This window comes from Lathamus discolor, chromosome 5 (genome assembly GCF_037157495.1).
Source record: "Lathamus discolor isolate bLatDis1 chromosome 5, bLatDis1.hap1, whole genome shotgun sequence".
In the NCBI taxonomy this organism is placed as follows: Eukaryota; Metazoa; Chordata; class Aves; order Psittaciformes; family Psittacidae; genus Lathamus; species Lathamus discolor.
The window spans coordinates 6,891,615-6,909,593 of record NC_088888.1 but is presented as its reverse complement, the minus strand read 5'-3'; the positions used below and the strand labels follow the sequence as shown (position 1 = coordinate 6,909,593).

The following is a 17,979-nucleotide window of genomic DNA, read 5'->3' as shown; positions in this document are numbered from 1 at the left end:
GATAGAAATGTCTATTGCCAACTACAGTCTGTACTCCACAGCACTGAAATCGTTCACCCTTTCTCCCGTCTTTCTAACCTGTCTGCTCTAAACATCAACTACCTTTGGCTCTTTGTCAGAGAGCCAGCACTTCAGATATGAAGAATACTAGTCTCCAATATCTAAGGCAGAGCACCACTATTTCTTGTTTTGAATGAAGTGTCTGCATGGAACATGGAAGCTTCTGAGACAACTAAAGTTTGTCCAGTGGAAAATAACAGGTTTCCTTGTTTGAGTGCTATTGATTTCTCCAGCTTGGGTCGAGGGATTTGTCCGATGACGATGAGAGTGGAAAGTAAACCATCATGGCCATGTCTCTTCACACACATGGACTAGGCAGGGGTTTGCACCAGTGCTGCCGCCAAGGAAGGGCTGAGAGTTTGTCACCATTAGAATACACCATTAGCAGTGTGTTTGCTCTGTGCTGGAGAGAACAGTGTGCTCCTTCGTGTCCTGTGGTAGCGTTCCTTCAGGAGGCCTGGGGGGTACTTTAAGAAATGCAGGGGAAGCACAGCACAGTCCAATAAACGCAAAATGAACAACGTAATTAAGTACTTCACAGCAGTATGGCTGAGAAACTAATGGTGCTGAGAACCAGTGTATGGAGGACAGAGCGTCCACATTAACTGTGAACTGATTCCAGGGGCCAGCATGAATCCACAAAACAGAAGCATAGGGAAAGTGGAAAAGGCCATGTGTAGGCAGGGAAAGATAACAGTATTGTGCTGGAGGATATAGGCACTGGAAAATGGAAACTTGGGTGTTGTTTGTTTTAGCATGATCACAGAATCATTAGGGTTGCAAGGGCCTGATGGAGAACTGAATGTGGCTCCCTAAAGGTAGGAGCTGTCAGCAAAGTGCTTTGCTCTTAATAGGTTGAGAGATAATAAATTAACCTTTGTTAGTTAACCCCTTGGATGCACTCGGACAAGCGGTGGCTAAATCCAGCCAGGAGGAAGGACTGTTTCTGAGCAGTTTTGATTTCTGATTATTGCTTTGGGTTCGATGTAGAAATCTTTTCACTCTCCCCTCTAAAAACTGATGATGATGATAGTGCTACCACCCGAGTTCTCCTTTGCTCCAGTCTTTTGTCTTAGCTCTGTCCACAACAGCTGAATGAACTGAGAACTCATTTCCCAAATCTTTTGCAGAAAGATGGTCAAGTCCCTGCTCATCCCGGTCCAGCATGGGCACATCGGTCTGTCCTTCCCTGCCTGCATCCCCTCCAGCACTTCTATCACAACCCTGAGAATCCACAAGCCTTCACTGAAACTGGCTCTGCAAAACCCCAAAAAATTGGCATTTTCCAGTGGAAAAAACGAAACCAAAATTAAGGCCAAAACCTTCTATAGCCCTCAGTGATGTGGGTTAGTGGTGGACTTGGCAATGCTGGAGGAAGGGCCGGACTTGATGACTGTAAAGGTCTTTTCCAACACAGCTGATTCTAGGGTTCTAAGATGCAGCTGTGCAGGGTCTGCGTGCATGGTGGAAAAGATGTGCATCAGCTGAGTCAGCAGGGAGGAGCAGTGGATTCAGAAATGCACTCTGTAAAAGCAAAACCAGTTCCTTTCCATTGGGATATCCAATTTTCAGGAGCAGCGCATCGCCTCGTGAACTTCTGATCCCAAGTTTCATTTCTTTAACTTTGTTAACTTGACAGAGGGGAGATTGAGATGAGACATTAGGCAGAAATTCTTCCCTGTGAGGGTGCTGAGGCCCTGGCACAGGGTGCCCAGAGAAGCTGTGGCTGCCCCATCCCTGGCAGTGTTCAAGGCCAGGTTGGATGGGGCTTGAAGTAACCTGCTCTAGTGGAAGGTGTTCCCCCCATGGCAGGGGTTGGAACTGGATGGGCTTTAAGGTCCCTTCCAACCCAAACCAGTCTAAGATTCTATCATTCCATGCAACCTTCATGGAGTTGTGTCCAGCTGGCACAGAAATACACCTGAAAAATCCCACTGGACACTTCTCAGCATGTGTAGGAGCTCAAATAGCCTCCAAACCCACTTTCATTCCCAGCTGCATGTGAGTTTTGCCAGGGGCAGATCGGAGTCCAAGTGCACAAGAGCAAGCATTTCACCATTTGCTGTTCTTACTTCATGCCATAATTACCTCCTTCATACCATGATTGAAGGATGCATAGCTCTGTAATTATTGCCACATCCCATGGGTTGCTGGAGTGGGCACAACTCCAAATGCCATTGCTTGGATTGGCTTTAAAGAAACTGGTGAAAGGATTTTCTTTGGTTTCCATCCCGATGTGAGGCATAGATGACCAGGCAGAGGAGGAGCCTGTGTTTCTTCATGATAACTTATGGAACGTTTGGAGCCTTTCTCTCCAGTTTTCAGAGAGAGGCTTTGAAAAATCTGTATTTTGACATGTTCCAGTGGTCACTGGGGAGAAGAGAGAAATAATGTTTGTCCCCCCGCTGTGAGGGAGGAGACAGTATGAGCTTAACCTTTATCAGAGACCAGAGATTATGTGCTCCGCATACATGAATGTATTTCTCTTTCTTTGCATTTCTTCATCAGATTTTGACATCTAGCCACTACTGAAAAGGACAGGAAAATAACAGCCAAGTGCTTTCTATTATTCATTAGAAATGTGTCTCATAGTCCCCATCTCAACAGGGAAAAACATGGATGGCAGTGTGATGTGCCACATTCAACCAGACTGCCTGCTGGCACTGCTAAGACCTTTCCATGCTTTACCAGCCCACCCTGTTTTGTTTTTCCTCTCTGCCCCACTTTTCTCTGTCAGAAAACAGAATGTCATAGCTTATAAAGAAGTTGACATCCACAACCATGAGCCTATGCTTGTACCGGTGACGCTGAATCCCTTTGTACCCAAGATGAAAAGGCACAGACAAACCCAAAAGCCTGGAGTATTTTTCTTTACTTGTTTTATGCACAGTAACAGGCTGAACTGTACACTTGCAGGGAGTGCTGCTCAGCACTGCTGAAGTGACGCTGGCAAAACAGACAGTGGGCTTTTGCATTTTCCAGAGAGGTTGTTGATTTTTCAGCACCGCATCCTTTGTTGGATTAAGTAGCGCTTGTACAAAAGAGCCGGCTGTCAAAAGAAGATGAGCTTTAACCTCCTTAAGTATAACATGAAAAAGTCCTTTTTTTTTTTGATATCTTGGCCCAGGATACCAATCACATAATCCCTGAGTTGAAGCTGGGCTGTCACTTTGGGTCACACAGCTTGGATGTAGGGTACTGGAGGTGTTCAAGGGCTACCCAGCCCTGTCTCTGCTGCCAGTCATGCAGAGCTTTGAGTTGGCTCTGCTGATCCCTTGAAAAGCAGATCTCTGAGTTCTTCAGCTTTGTGTGTGCTTGTGAGTGCAGGCACATGCAGGCAGCCTTCTGATGAAGCTTTACAGCCCTTGAGCTGTAAAAGTGATGAATAAAACCTCCAGACAATTAAATCCTCTTGGGTCAGGAATGAGTCAAAATAAGTCAGAATGAGTTCCTGCTCATACGGAGCTGCTAAGGGCTTTTGTGGCAGAAATCATCCCAGCAGAGCTCTGTGCTAGTGTCTTGCTGAGGTGACCAAGGGGTGACAGTATGGCCACTGTCCTTGCATGAGAACCCCCTGCAAGGGCCACCACTCACCAGGCTGCGTCCCTCGTGTAGTTGTAAGGCAGATGGCAGACACCATGACTTTCGGGCTCTTCTGAACCTGCTTCAGTCTTAATAGCTGGTGAATGAGGATTCTGTAGTTAGTATTTATTATTGCAGGGGGGTTGGAACTAAATGATCTTTAAGGACTCTTCCGACTCATAGAACTCTGTGATTTCTCGACATGCCAGCTCTTCAGCTGATGGGAATCACTCCCCCTCCACTCACTTGTGTTGGAAGATCTGGCTTTGCCAATCTGTCTTACTGAGGAGGGAATTAAGCCAGGGGCTCACACAAAGGGCCAGGTCCCATAAGCAATGCTGACCCAGTCCACACTGACATGACTTTGCCCCTAGGTGCTATGTGGCTCTCAGACCCTTGTGTCCCACGACTTAGCTTCTCACTGGGATGAGCTGTATGCTCTGGTACTTTTCCTGAGTGATCACCTTAAGAAAGAGCTGAGTTCTTCCAGCCACGTTTGCAAACACAGGAATAGCTGTGTCTAACATGTTAGATTGCAGGCCTGAAGTTTGGCAAGAGATTGAAACCATTGAGAACAAGGTTTTCGATGAGGAAACGTGGGGTGAACATTGCTTGCAAACTGCTCATACAGTTCTGCTTGCAAACTGTCTCTGTATGAGCGCGTATGTGTGCACTCCTGCTGAAACACAGTTCTTGCAAGGAGAAGCACTTCAGGATCATCGAATGACACCATAATTTTAGCTGCCACAAGACAGCTGTCTTATACTTACATATGGCGCTTCAGACAGACGTTTCTTGTGCTTTGACTTGCATCTATACTGGAGCCTCAGTTGGAAGGGTTTCGCCTGTGCTGTTTACTTCCAGCTAATGGCTTTTACCCCTTGTCTGCTTTGTGCACTCAAAGACTGTGGCAGGGGCTGCCTGCATGTGGCCCAGGCATCCTAGACACAACTGGTGCTACCCTGGCCATGCATGCGTGTTCATTAGACATAGACGTAGAGTCTGTTAGAGGAAAATACAGAAGCCCAAGGAGGGGTGAAGCTGCTGCTGCTCCATGCCTGCAGGTCCAACCAGCAGCAAGGCTGGAGGTGCATTCGCTGCAGGCATACACACACAAAGCACACATATACACCATGTATTTGTATGGGTACATGACTGCCCATACAAACCACCGAAAGACACTCAGAGCACTCAACAAATGCAGACAGCACCAGCAGCCTCATCCTGCTCCTCTCTGTCTAAGCAGGATGGAGGTCCACTAGTGAGAATATCTATCTATCTATCTATCCTCCTATCTATCTATCTACCTATCTATCTACCTATCTAGACACAAATGGATATGCACACATATATATATATGCACACACACATCAGTGCATTGTGGCTCACTCCAGTAGCTAGGCTCAGCAGTGAGACTGAGGATCGCTCACACTTTCCAAGGAGGGCATCGAGAGAGGGAAATACGCAGTGTTGGACGGAGAAACTAAGAGTGGGAGAGAGGCTGTGATGGCCAGAATTAATTTGGGAGCACAGTGTGGTATGAGCACAGGGTGGGAAGGGTAGGGCCAGCTTACTCTTCCAGGTAGGTCTTGCATGAAGAAAGGCAGGTTTGAGGCTCCCCCTGTTACGAAGGATTAAATGTAATATTTCATGAGTGCTGCAAGGGGCTTTTGCTGCCACTGTGGCTCACAAGTTGGCTTGTTCATGGGGGGGATGGTTGCAGCTAAGGGGAGTAAATAAATTGTTATGATAGCCGCTGTCCTAACCAGGACAACTCTGTGGGGGGCAGGCATCAAGTGACACCAAGTGTCTCTGTGCAGGTTCAGAGTGAAAGGCAAATGCTCAGAGGATAATGCCCCAGGTCAGGAGAGCCCACAGGGCAGGCAGAGATAGCAAATCAGCCAGGCAGAGGATGATAGTGAATACTGAACAGTACAGCCTGTGCCAGCGTAAAATAACATGGCTGTTGTTCTCAGCCGTGGCAAGGAGAGAAACTACCTGCTGAGATAGCCAGGAACATATGTTGCTGTGTGAGAGGGCTGGGTTTCTTGTTCTTGGAAGAGCAGCTCTGAAATGGATGTCCCTGGCCCCTGGTTAGGGATATTTGGGTGACATCTCTTGGCTTTGCAAAAAGCTCATCACATGGTTCAGTACATTCAGGGTTTGCAACTTATGCTCCTTTCAGAGGGGAGGGAAATCCGAGTCCTGGATGAAGTGGCAGAGGATGTCTCGTGATCCTTTAGTTCCCCAGGGTCTGCTTCAGATGGTGATGGTGATGCTAAAGCTGAAGTGGTAGTGACAGGACAAGGGGGAATGGCTTTATCCTGACAGAGGGGAGATTGAGATGAGACATTAGGAAGAAATTCTTCCCTGTGAGGGTGCTGAGGCCCTGGCACAGGGTGCCCAGAGAAGCTGTGGCTGCCCCATCCCTGGCAGTGTTCAAGGCCAGATTGGATGGAGCTTGGAGCATCCTTGTCTAGTGGAAGGTGTCCCTGCCCATGGCAGGGGTTGGAACTGGCTGAGCTTTAAGGTCCCTTCCAACCCAAACCATTCTGTGACTGACTCTATGAAGCAGGGTTTATTAACTGCCAGCACCTCTGATTCTCTGCTTTCCAGGTGGGAGCTGGCTCCCAGCCACTGGTTTGAGTGTGGGTGAACTTTGCTGACACCAACTTTTCCCTTCATGGCAGATGTCTCCTGAGAAGAGAGGTGTTTGTACACAAGAAAATGTCCATTTGCAGTGAGCTGGGTTTCAGCAGCTGCTAATTTCAGTACACTGTAGGTGAGGTCTTGGGCCAGGGATCTTTATAAGTGTCTTGCATAGATTCCTCTTCACTGCTCTTTGTCCTTCTGATCTTGTGGTCACATTTCCAAATCACAAACTACAGCTACAAAAAGGGATTAGATTAATGAGTGGCCTGATTGCTTTAGCCCTTAAGCTAATTTTAAATAATTGGAAAGGTAGCTGGCAAATAACATTCCCAGGAGAGTTAAATTCATTATGCAGGTGTTTAATTATAAGGAAATTTTGGGACACAAAAGAAACCAACTCAAAATGTTTGAGGAGGTGAGGAGGTCTCTTTTATTAGCAAGAACATCCTGCGCAATAGCTTTGCACATGAACTGTTCTGTGCTTGACATTCATGCTGAGCCAGCCAGAGCCCAGACACATATCGATATAGTCATTCTCCAAGTGTACAAAACATTATTCCTTCCTGGCATCCTCTTTTCACCCTGCTGTTACTTTTTGTTGCTCATCTATTGGCTCACTATTTCGCAGGCTCATGAGACAGCAAGGATTGTTTCAGTGTAGAATAATGCCCCTTCAACAGGTTGCACGCACGCCTGCCATAAGCTTGGTGTGTCCGTAGTACTCACAAAATCACCCAGTGATGCTGATCCCAGTCCAGAGGCAGAAGCAGGGGACACAATTTTGAACCCCCCTAGTAGGTCGCCCAGCTGAAAGAGGCATGAGAAAGCCAGAGACCCATTGCAGAAGGGAATGGAACATGGTTCCCCCATTCTGCCCATCCCAGTGTCTGCTTCAGTTGTGAGAAAAGCCAAAAAGCTTTAGATGCTGCCTCAGGAGCCTGGTGACATTACAACACTCTTCACATCCAGGGTGGTAAATGATCTCCCTTGAATTCTCTTGTGGCAAGGAGAACAGAGTGTGTGTCTGGAGTGTTCTTTGGGTGCTGTTCATAAATAGAGCTTTCTTTCATCTGGCACTGTAGCATGCACCCTTTTACAAAACAAAAGCAAGCAAAAGGAGGCAAGCATGTGAAGTTTAATGTATGCAGTAGTAAGTGAATGGATGTTTTCAACAGCAAAGGCTTAAGGTTAACCTTTCATCAGTCTGCAGAAGACTCGGGTATTTTTTTCTTCCTCTAAGAGATTAACATCATGTACCAGAGGCCCAGGGCTATATTGTAATCTTGAATATACAGCTTGCTATCTCCCAGCAGCTGTTCTGGCGAGGGATGCTGAATTACTACTTGGTTTGGATGCGCAGCAAACTGAACTGATCATTTCTGATTATAATCTACATATCTCTTTCAAATGGGCTGCAGAAAACACTTTGAAGTGAAGACTTGAGTATAGTGATCTAGGCATGCAAAAGTGCCTTGCCAGACAACTGTAACTCCTCATTGAGTTGTCTGACTTCCCAGCAGCAGGAAAGAGTAAAAGGTTTCATATATTCATCTGGGGATGAATGACAAGAATCAGCTGAAAAGGAAGAGACTAAGACCTACCTGCAGCTGGGCACTGCATGCTCACGAGTAATGACTTGGCTTTTCAGCCTAGAGTAAATGCTGGATTAACCATCGTATCCAAAGATCCTCAGCAAGGACCCACTGCAAGGCAGAACAATACAATCATAAAATCACGAAGTGTTTTGGGTTGGAAGGGACCTTAAAGCCCATCCAGTTCCAGCCCCTTGCCATGGGCAGGGACACCTTCCACTAGAGCAGGTTGCTCCAAGCCCTGTCCAGCCTGGCCTTGAACACTGCCAGGGATGGGGCAGCCACAGCTTCTCTGGGCACCCTGTGCCAGGGCCTCACCACCCTCACAGGGAAGAATTTCTTCCTAATGTCTCGTCTCAATCTCCCCTCTGTCAGGTTAAAGCCATTCCCCCGTGTCCTGTCCTTTCAGACCCTTGTCAAAAGCCCCTTCCATCTTTCTTGTCGTCCCCTTTAGGTAGTAGAAGGTACTGGAACCTTGTAAGGGACCCAGCTGTCGTATAAGCTCATAAAATATCTGAGATAGGAAGGGAGGACACTCCCTGTTTTCAGCTCTTGTGCCTGAGGAGCATGCATCTCTCCAGTGGCTGTGCACTGAGGTTTTCCTCCAGGGCAAATGGCTGTCCTAGCAGTGAGCCCACAGACTTCCCCACTGAGTGCAACCATTTCTTCAAGTGAGCACTAAAGCAGACAAAGGGGTCTTACGACGGGACCCTGGAAGGTAACATAGTGAAAGACAAGCTTCTGTTGCTAGTGGCAGTGGCCACAGGGCCTCTGTTAGGTTAAGCTCTGTGCCAGCCAAAAACCTTGAGAGCCAGCAAAGCCAACAGAAATCATCCTGTCCCGTTAAAGTAGATGGAGAGATTGCACTTTCTTCCCATGACCATGGGCAAAGTATTAAGCCCAGCAGGAGCAGCTTCCCTGAGGCAGCCACTGTTTGGGGCTGTAGGGGCACACAGATACATCAGTACTCTCCTTTGATAGCTCTGGCCAAGACCTGTAACAGTCTTGACTCTACCTCTCACCAGTCTCTGCAGAGCCCTGTTTCCAGCCCTTGTTTCATTTGTGCCTTAAATGGTTGAAATCTTTCTTTAAGAAGTGAAAGGTTAATTAATTATCTAATATTATTGCATTGTTCCGAAACACTGTTTCCTAATCTAAACAGCAGCATTTGCTGATGCTTTGCCTCCAGCTGTATCCACAGAGGCAGGCAGAACATTAAAATGCACCCATCAAGACACATGATGTATTGTTGGTAATAAAACCAGTATAGTATTTTATGTGCTTGGGGGGGAAACACCAGTTTTTTCACATTGTGACAATCCCGAGTGCCAGTTTAGTATTAAAATACACTCTTTATGGGGCATGATGGGCAAGGAGTTGTCAATGACATATCCACATCTTGTCGTTTCTTGTCGTATTTCCAAGAAGTGTGAAGCAGTCAGGTTTGCTTGGGTGAATGCAAGTCCATACATGTCCACTGAGGGACTCAGCTTCATCCAACGGTATGGGCAAAGCCAGAGATGAAAGGAGAAGGGTCACAGCATCAGGCAGAAGAGATGGAATTGGCAAGCCCCGCTTGACCCCATTCCTCATCCTGCCTTCCTTGGTGTGAGTGCTTCGCCATCATGAAGTCCAGGAGAAAGGATGCTGTTCAAACCAGCTATTACCCAGAATTCCCAGACTGCAATCCCAAAGATAGCCAATGGTGTTAGTGTCTGCCCCACCATGATGAGGTGTATCACCAGGAGGGACCTCTCTTGATGGCTGTTGTCTCTAGCAAGAGGTGTAGAAATGGGATGGTCAGAGCAGGAAAGACCAAATCCTTTCTTCCCAGGTCTGATCAGGAAGCTTCCTCTGGCAGGGATTTGTACTGGGTTTTTTTGATGTGAAAGGTCCTCCCCTCACAACAGGGACCAAAAGTTGACAGAGAATTCCCTGTCCATGGTTCAGAGCCTAGTAGCTGCTCCCAGCACTTCCCTTCACTATAGCAAGGACGTGCCACAAAAGGTGAAGGTGGTTCTCGGGTTGATAATGGCAGGCAGAGTAAGTTCCAAATCCTCCCAGGTGTGATAACACAGGAAATGGGATTTGGTGTCCAGAGACATGTGGGCCTTTGAACTAATTTAAATAGTAATTATCCCAGCCTGGGATTTCTGGATTCCATTCAAGACAGGACGCTCAGTAATTGTGCTGAACGTGTCCCCGTTCCTTGACCTTGTCACACAGATGGCGTTGTTCTAAGCAGGTTTCTACCCACTACAACTAATTAAGTAATTAATTAGGACCCCTCACTTACACAGAAGCCATTGTAAAGCAAGAACTTCAGTGACCTCACGGGACCTTGCCACAGCATTAGTCCAAGGACCGTCCAGATTGTCTTTGCTGAAGCTTCAGGGCATCCACCCAGTCTCAGTTTGAACCGTATCTGTGACAGGCTGGCTCAGCTTAAGCTGGACTCACCCTGAGCATCACCTGAACCTTTCCTGATGAGTCTCCAGGATGTCTCACATTTGAGAGCTTTCCTTTGTTAAACGAGGTGAAGACCACCTTGCCCTGTGACTTTCAGTGGCTATTCCTAAATAGTTGTGAGCACAAATTGCTTGTTTCCCAGGATTTTCAGTATCCCCACAATGAAAATGAATCTTTAAATCACATGGACAGAGCCTTTTATTCTTACTGTATCTCACTCTGGTTTGCCAACACTTTACCATTTCCCCCCCATCTACCTTCTTTCAAGCCATCGAGTATTCTGATTCTGGGTCATAGAAGCGATACCTCATGAACCCCTCCCTCATTTCTAATAACTTCTGTGTTGTATAATAGAAACACCATAATATGCACTTTATATGTCTGCTGATAAGAAAACAGATCATCGTAGAGGTTTCTAGCACATATATGCACTCTGCCTGGAAAAGGAATGAGCAGCATTAGTGTCCCTTCATTTCTTTATTAACAGCAAGAAATCCTTAAGTATTTCAGGGTGTTGGGTTCAGCCTGGGGAACTGGATTTGCCCGGTTTTTTGCTCATAAACTGCAAATAGAGGTGTATGTTCTCTGTATATTTTTTAAAGTTACTTAGAAATACTGAAAACAGGGAAGAATGAAGTGTCATTTAAGCAAAATTCAAGGTAAGCTCAAGGAGCAGCTTTTCGCTGTGGCATGGGAGGAATGTCTTGGTTCAGGGTTCCTGTACTCCTGTGTCAACATGAGACCGACTCAGCCATACAAACTGGGTTTAAATGGGGCATAACAGTGGCTCCCCTTCACTGAGGGAGCTGGGGTCTCAGGAGCAGAAAGGCCTTCATCTTGGAACGGTTATGAGCGTTGGGAAGGTTTTAAGGGTGGCTTTGGAAGGGGACCATGATAAAGACCCTCTGGCCATTGCACAGCATCACTTTCCCTGCTTTGTTATCCCTGCAGTCAGGATCTGAAGGGTTTGGCTATTGCTCTCTCTGCCCCTTGGGTCCACACTCCTTGAATTGGAAATTTCCCATTTACTGGGGCCCAGGATAAATGAACGATCCAATCTTCAAAACCCATTAGGGATTAATTGCAAGCAGAAGTTATACTGTTTTAATTAAAGCAGCATACTTCAGGCAGCCCGTCCCTGCAATGCAAACTTAGTATCAATGTCCTTACACTAGGAAAGATCTTCCCTGATACCAGAGAATGTGTAGAAGGGAGTAATCTGTCCTGCAGGAAGCACAAATACACTGGCATGCTCTGCTTCAATTGCCTTGAAAGAGAAAACAGTGTCCTGCTGGGTGCAGTTACACCACTGCCAGTCTGCAGGTTGAGCTCACTTTCCTCCTGTGCCATCGGGAATGCTGCTGGGGCGGTGGGTGGGAGCCGTATGAATTACAGCGCTGTGAGAGCTGAAATGGGGACAGCAGAGTGCAGCTTTGTGAGAGGGGAAATAAATCTGACTTTTGGGATTGTTGCACACAGGATGCTGCTTTTCTCAGGGGAGCAGCCCTGTGAGGAGCACAGATTTCAGGGCACGCTGACGGAACCGTGCTTTTTGCAGTGCTGAGACCAGCACATCCATTGATGCCACGGACCTTGCTGCTTATCTTTAAACCCCAGAGAAGCAAAGGGATGCAGATTGCATTGAAACCCAGTGGGATCCAAGCTGCTGAGTTGTTCATCAGTATTGAAGAAGCACCCTTGTATTCATTAGCTACTTCATAGGCAAAAAGTGTCAAAAGCAAGCACACAGAAGATGAGATTTGTGTTCTCTCTGATCACCTGGCACATCAGAGAGGGCCCCTAGAAAAGAGGGAGGAAAGACGTGGTAGGTGATGTGGCATTTGGTAGGCATTCAGGAAGGTTTCTGCACAGCAAATGCAATCCATGCATTCAGAAGGGTCCTTTGTGGGAGTGCAACAACCAAAAGTCCAAACTTGCTCAAAAAGCCAAGGGGGTGAACAGTGGGGAGGAAGAGAACAGCCATGTCCTCTACACAGGCCAAGCTTGCTGATGCTGACAGGCTTACAGGGACCTATGAAGTACTTGTTCACACTGGAGGCTGTCCTTAGGCTGGCCTCCCAACTGTTTATGTTCCCATTTCTGACCTTGCTGCCTGCCTCCTTACTTCGTCTATGAAGGAGCTCACGCTGCTGCTTTTCTGCCTCCTAATTTGGTGGCCTTACCCTGCAGCCCTTACATAGGTGCATCCATCAGTCATTTCAGATGTAAAAGATGCCATGGTTTGCCATCATGCCTATAAATTCAAGGTGTCTTTAGGAGGAAAAGTGTCAAAGCAGTTGGAATGTGAACTACTGCAGCTCAGACTTGCAGCTGCAGTTGGAGCTTGTGTTTCACCTTTGAAATAGGCTAAGTGTGAAGATTACATTGACTTGCTATTTGCCTCAAGTGATTTGGGGGAAATAGCTGCTTCCGCTCATTTTGGGAAGCCAGCCAAACCTGAACAATCTCACGGAGAGCAACGCCACAGTGAAACCTAGAGCAGAGATTCCCGTTTCCTTGCTTTTGCCGGTTTGTTACAGAGCCCTGCTATTATCACAAAATTCCCCCGCCACCCCAATCCATAACAGCTCCCTCGTGGATTTGCAGCAGTGATGTTTTTGTGACCACAAAGGAAACAGCATGTTCGCAAATTATTTGATAAGGCCAAAATCATTTACCTCCTACCAAGTGTGACATATTTCAGCAATAGCTAATTAAGCTGAGAGATTGCTGTCATAGCTCTGTGCAAAGGAAAATCAGAACCTCTGTGAAATCTCTTTGGCAGAATGTGCATCATCTGCTGTCTCCAGTATGAGCACAGAGCAGTGACACTACTGTCGGCATTAAATCACCTTTCCAGTATGTTCAGCTCCTCTTTTAATCTACCAGCCTGTACCTCACCAACCTGGAGTCTTCACCATATGTGCTTGCATCTGTTGGCAAAGCAAAGAAGATCATTTTTCCTAGCAATTGCTACGCTGAGGATCAAGGGTAAAAGATAGAAATGGCACTGTTTGTAATCTCTGGCCAATATGTGAGCTGCATGTCCTCTTAGATGTCCACTCTGGACACCTGTTTGCTGTAGCAGTCAGGAGGATGCACGTTTACCCTGATCCTGCAGGGATGCAGCTCTGTACCACTGCATGGGCTGATGGGAACAACTGCTTTTCCACTGTGTGATTGTGTCATTAATAAGGAGAGAACAGGGAGACTGAAGGCAATGGTGGTACTGTAGGTGGTGACAGCTAGATACCCTGCCTGGTGTTTCTTCTGCTGGACAGAGATGGGAAGCGAAGGGGTGTGAAGGGAAGGGATGGTCTTTCAAGATAGGGTGAATTATACTCCAGTATCCCTATACTGTTAAGCAAGCCTTTATAGATGAAACTACAGCTCATAGCTGGCTGCCATCATCTGCTGCTGTGTCTTGTCTCAAACCCGGGGTACTGCTTGGGAATGATAGGAAGTCCTTGAACCAGCTCAGGCCCCTTTGCAGGTGAATACTTCATGTGATGCTACGTGTCGCTGTGAGTTGCACTGTGCCATGCAGTCCACTGAGGAAAATCCTGACTTCTCACCTTAAAATTAAATGAGCCAGCAAGAGCAGTACTTTGAAAGGCATCAACAGCCATGCCAAGAGGATCTCACCAGGGCCTTTTAGCCAGCCCAGCAGGACAGGATGTTCAACTAAGCAGCCAGAACAAAAAGTGCTGCTAGAAGCTGCTGTTAAATATTTTTGTTGGTGTTTGGCTGTACATGTAGCTGAGACATTGCTGATTTGTTTGTGATGCCTCAAATTCTATCACTTGCTCAAAGAGCAGACTGCTCTGCTTTGAGTATATACAAGAGAAAGCCTCTTGCTTTTCTCTCTTGAATTCATTTAGGAGAGAAGGAAAATGTATTTTGGAGAAAGAAAATTAAAGATTTTTTGTTAATGGTAAGTGGCTGAGCATAATTCAGTTTATTTCTAATTCCAAAGAAGGGAATCAGGATCATGATGTCACGTCTCTTTAGTTCCATTCAAGTGTTTTGCCTCCTCTTTTTCTGACTGAAATGACTCATAAGATCATAGACGCTAGGCACGGCAAAGACCTTTAAGCTCAACTTGCCCATCAGTCTGCAACCACTGGGTTGTTATTTAGAACGGTAAACAAGAAAACCATGTTAGAGGCAGACACAATGTTCTCTTGGAGAATGGAGAGCACTGAGATACTCTTTAGTCATATGTGTTTATCAGCTGGGTCTGAGAGCAGGGACCATGAAGTCAACATGAATGAAAGCAGCGCCGTGCAGTGTCAAGAAGGGCTGAAGCAGATCTCACCTTTCTGGGCTGAAAGTCTTTCCATAGGGAAGGAGCATGTTTCCACCCCTACCAATAACCCCCCTTTCCTCTTGCTCACATCGCTTCCCGCAACGGCTTTGTCATGTGTCACTTTGAGTGGGTGACTTCAAGATTTAGTGGATTACTTTGCAGAGCTGCTGGTTTTCATGAACCACGGGGTGAAGTCAGTGGGAACAGTATTGCCCTAGAGAATGCCTGATGGGGAGCATCTGTGACTGGAAACACCTTGGGCTAAGCAGCCAAAATATGGCTGCTAGAAAGAAAAGCAGTCTGCTAGGAATCCAGGGTATGAGAGGCAGGCCTTGAAATCAGAGGAGAAAGGGTCTGTAACCACACCTTTGTACAGGACCTGGCATACCTGGACCCTGATGCCCCCTGACAAAGGCATGTCAAATCACTGCACTTCTCTGGGGCAGAGCCCATCTTTCAGGGCTACAGGGTACCAGCTCACATCTGGGGCTCCCAAGAGCAGTACAGGCAGGTGGGATGTTTATCCAGCAGTTAAGAGCTGAAATCACACACAAACCAGCCAGACTCCCTCTCCTCCTTATTCACTCATTACTGCTGCTCCGACATACCTGCTGTCACCACTGAGTGCAAGCCTAGATCCTCTGGATGCTGTCCTGAGAGCATTTTTACAGGAGCTGTCAATACAGCTTTGCATCAGCAAATGCCAGCGCATCCATTTGGGCAGTTGCCTTTTCAACTTGCTTGTTTTCTGGCCACATGTGTTCTCTAACATCATGAGAGCTCACTGGAAATGGTACCCACAGGATAACATGTGAAGACCTATAACATCCCTACAACCGCCCGAAAGGAGGATGGAGCCAGGAGGGGGCTAGGCTCTGTTCCCAAGGAACAAGGGATGGGACAAGAGGAAACGGCCTCAAGCTGCACCAGGGGAGGTTTAGGCTGGATATTGGGAACAATTCCTCCCCCAAAGGGCAGTCAGGCATTGGAACAGGCTGCCCAAGGCAGTGCTGGAGTCACCGGCCCTAGAAGTGTTCACAAACTGTGCAGACGAGGCCCTCAGTACCATGGGTTAGGGGTGGCCTTGGCAATGCTGGAGAATGGTTGGACTGGATGATCTTGAAGGGCTTTTCCAACCTTGTTGGTTCGATGGTTCTATGATTCTACGATGTTCCTCTCTTGGGATGCTCTTGGGACACTTGACGAGTTCACTCCTCAGCTTCCAGAAGCTCCCAGGGCTCCTTTTGCGGTGGCCTCAGCAGCATGTGGACATGGGCTAAGCCTTCCCCCTGTATCAGGAGTGACTTCGGAAGCCAACCTCCCACTGAGCCACCCCTGCAGGGATGCCCCGACTGCTCTGATTCACATTCGTGGCTAGGATCTCGGAGAGCTCGGTGCCTCTGAGCCTCTGTTGAGGAAGGATCATTAGCATGCAGCCTGCCTGCCTGTGCAAGATGCTATCTGTGTACCTAGCAGCAAAGGATAACCAAATCAACACCCAGTCAGACTCCATTAACATGGCCCTCAGGTGGCAAATGCCTCTTAACATGAAATTATGTGCCACTGATCATTTCAGCAGCCAGGGCTCCTGATTGGTTCACAAACCAGTTTTCCTCTAGTGAAACATCTCCAAGCAGCATCTTTCACAGCAAGTGAATCTGTTTCCTCAGAGGCAAAGAGCTCTTTGTGGGCAGCTTCCCTGCAGGAGCTGGAAGCGGCACAAACATCAGAAGCATGCCACCCGTGTCCTGGATTGCAAGCATTCCCATGCAGTGGCGAATGTACCTCTGTTTTGCTTCCTCCTCACCTCCTTTCAAGTCACAAGTGGGAAAAAGGGCAAGAAATGGGCTGAATGCCAGTTTAGGGTCCCCTCAAAACCTCGGAGGGGAAGCCAATCGTGCAGTGTTGAATTCCACCAGCTGCTGCTCCATGGTGGTGTTGACACAGCAGCACTGGGCAGTTTGTGTATGGGTTAGGAGCAGGGAACTCATTTCTCATGCAACACCCCAGCTAGGAATAAAAGCAAGTCCTCTGGGATCATTAAACCCATTTTGTCATGGGTTCATTTTCCCTCAAGTCAAAGGTAACACTTGTCTTGGCACTTCCTTTGTTCACATTCTCAAATTTCTTGAGTAAGTTTCCTTATACAGGGAATGGCTGTGTCCAGATGCCCTGGGTTCAGCAGTAGCAGTCATTTTTCTCCTTCTTAGTAGCTGGTGCAATGCTGTGTTTCTGACTTTCAGCCTGGGAGCAGAGCTGATAACAGCGATGTTTTTAGTTGTTGCTCAGTAACGTTTACTCTGACCAAGGACTTTGTGAGCCTCGTGCTCTGCCAGGGAGGGAGGGAAGCCGGGAGGAAGCAGACCCAAACTGGCCAAGGGGGTATTCCATACCACAGCACGTCATGCCCAGTTGTCCTGGGTTTACCAGGAGCCGTTTTGCTCCTTCTTAGTGACTGGTGCAAGCTCTGTGTTTTGACTTCCAGCCTGGGCAGAGAGCAGATAACACCGGTTGTTTTTAATTGTTGCTAAGTAATGTTTATTCTGGCCAAGGACTCTGTGAGCCTCATGCTCTGGTGGGGACGAGGGAGGCCAGGAGGAAGCAGAGACAGGACACCTGACCCAAGCAAGCCAAAGAGGTATTCCATACCACAGCACGTCATGCCCGGAGAGGTAACTGGGAGTTACCCGGAAGGGCAGGCTCTCTCTCTTCAGGGGGGTCAAACTCGTTCGGTGGTGGTATCGTATTCTCTTGTTATTTTCTCTTATCATTATTATCCTTGATGGTAGCAGCAGTGATTTGTGTTATACCTTAGTTACTGGGCTGTTCTTATCTCAGCCCGTGGGAGTTACATTCTCCTGATTCTCCCCCCCATCCCTCCGGGAGTGGGGAGGGTCGGGGGGAGGGGGGTGAGTGGACGACCTGTGTGGATTGGTTTAAACCACGACACCAGTATATAAACTGGGGACAGTTATCCAAAAGGGCTAGATCACTGCTTGTGTTGGGCTGGGTATCGGTCGGCAGGTGGTGAGCGGTTGTATTCTCTTCCCTTGTTATTTCCCTTATCATTATTATTATTGGTGGCAGCAGCAGTGATTTGTGTTATACCTTAGTTACTGGGCTGTTCTTATCTCAACCCATGGGAGTTACATTCTTTTGATTCTCCTCCCCATCCATCTGGGAGCCAGGAGAGAAAGGGGGAGTGAGCGAATGTCTGCGTGGTTCTGAGTAACTGGCTGGGCTTAAACCACAACACCAGAGATACCCCAGGTCCCTTCCACTAACTATGCCACATCCTCAGAAGATCCCTGTCAT

General features: G+C 47.4%; 1 protein-coding gene across 7 annotated transcripts in view; it reads left to right on the top strand.

The window, feature by feature from the left end:
* SYNDIG1 (synapse differentiation inducing 1) overlaps positions 1-17,979 on the top strand; it is a 59,434-nt gene that overhangs the window by 19,529 nt on the left and 21,926 nt on the right. The gene's annotated exons all lie outside the window — the stretch shown is intronic.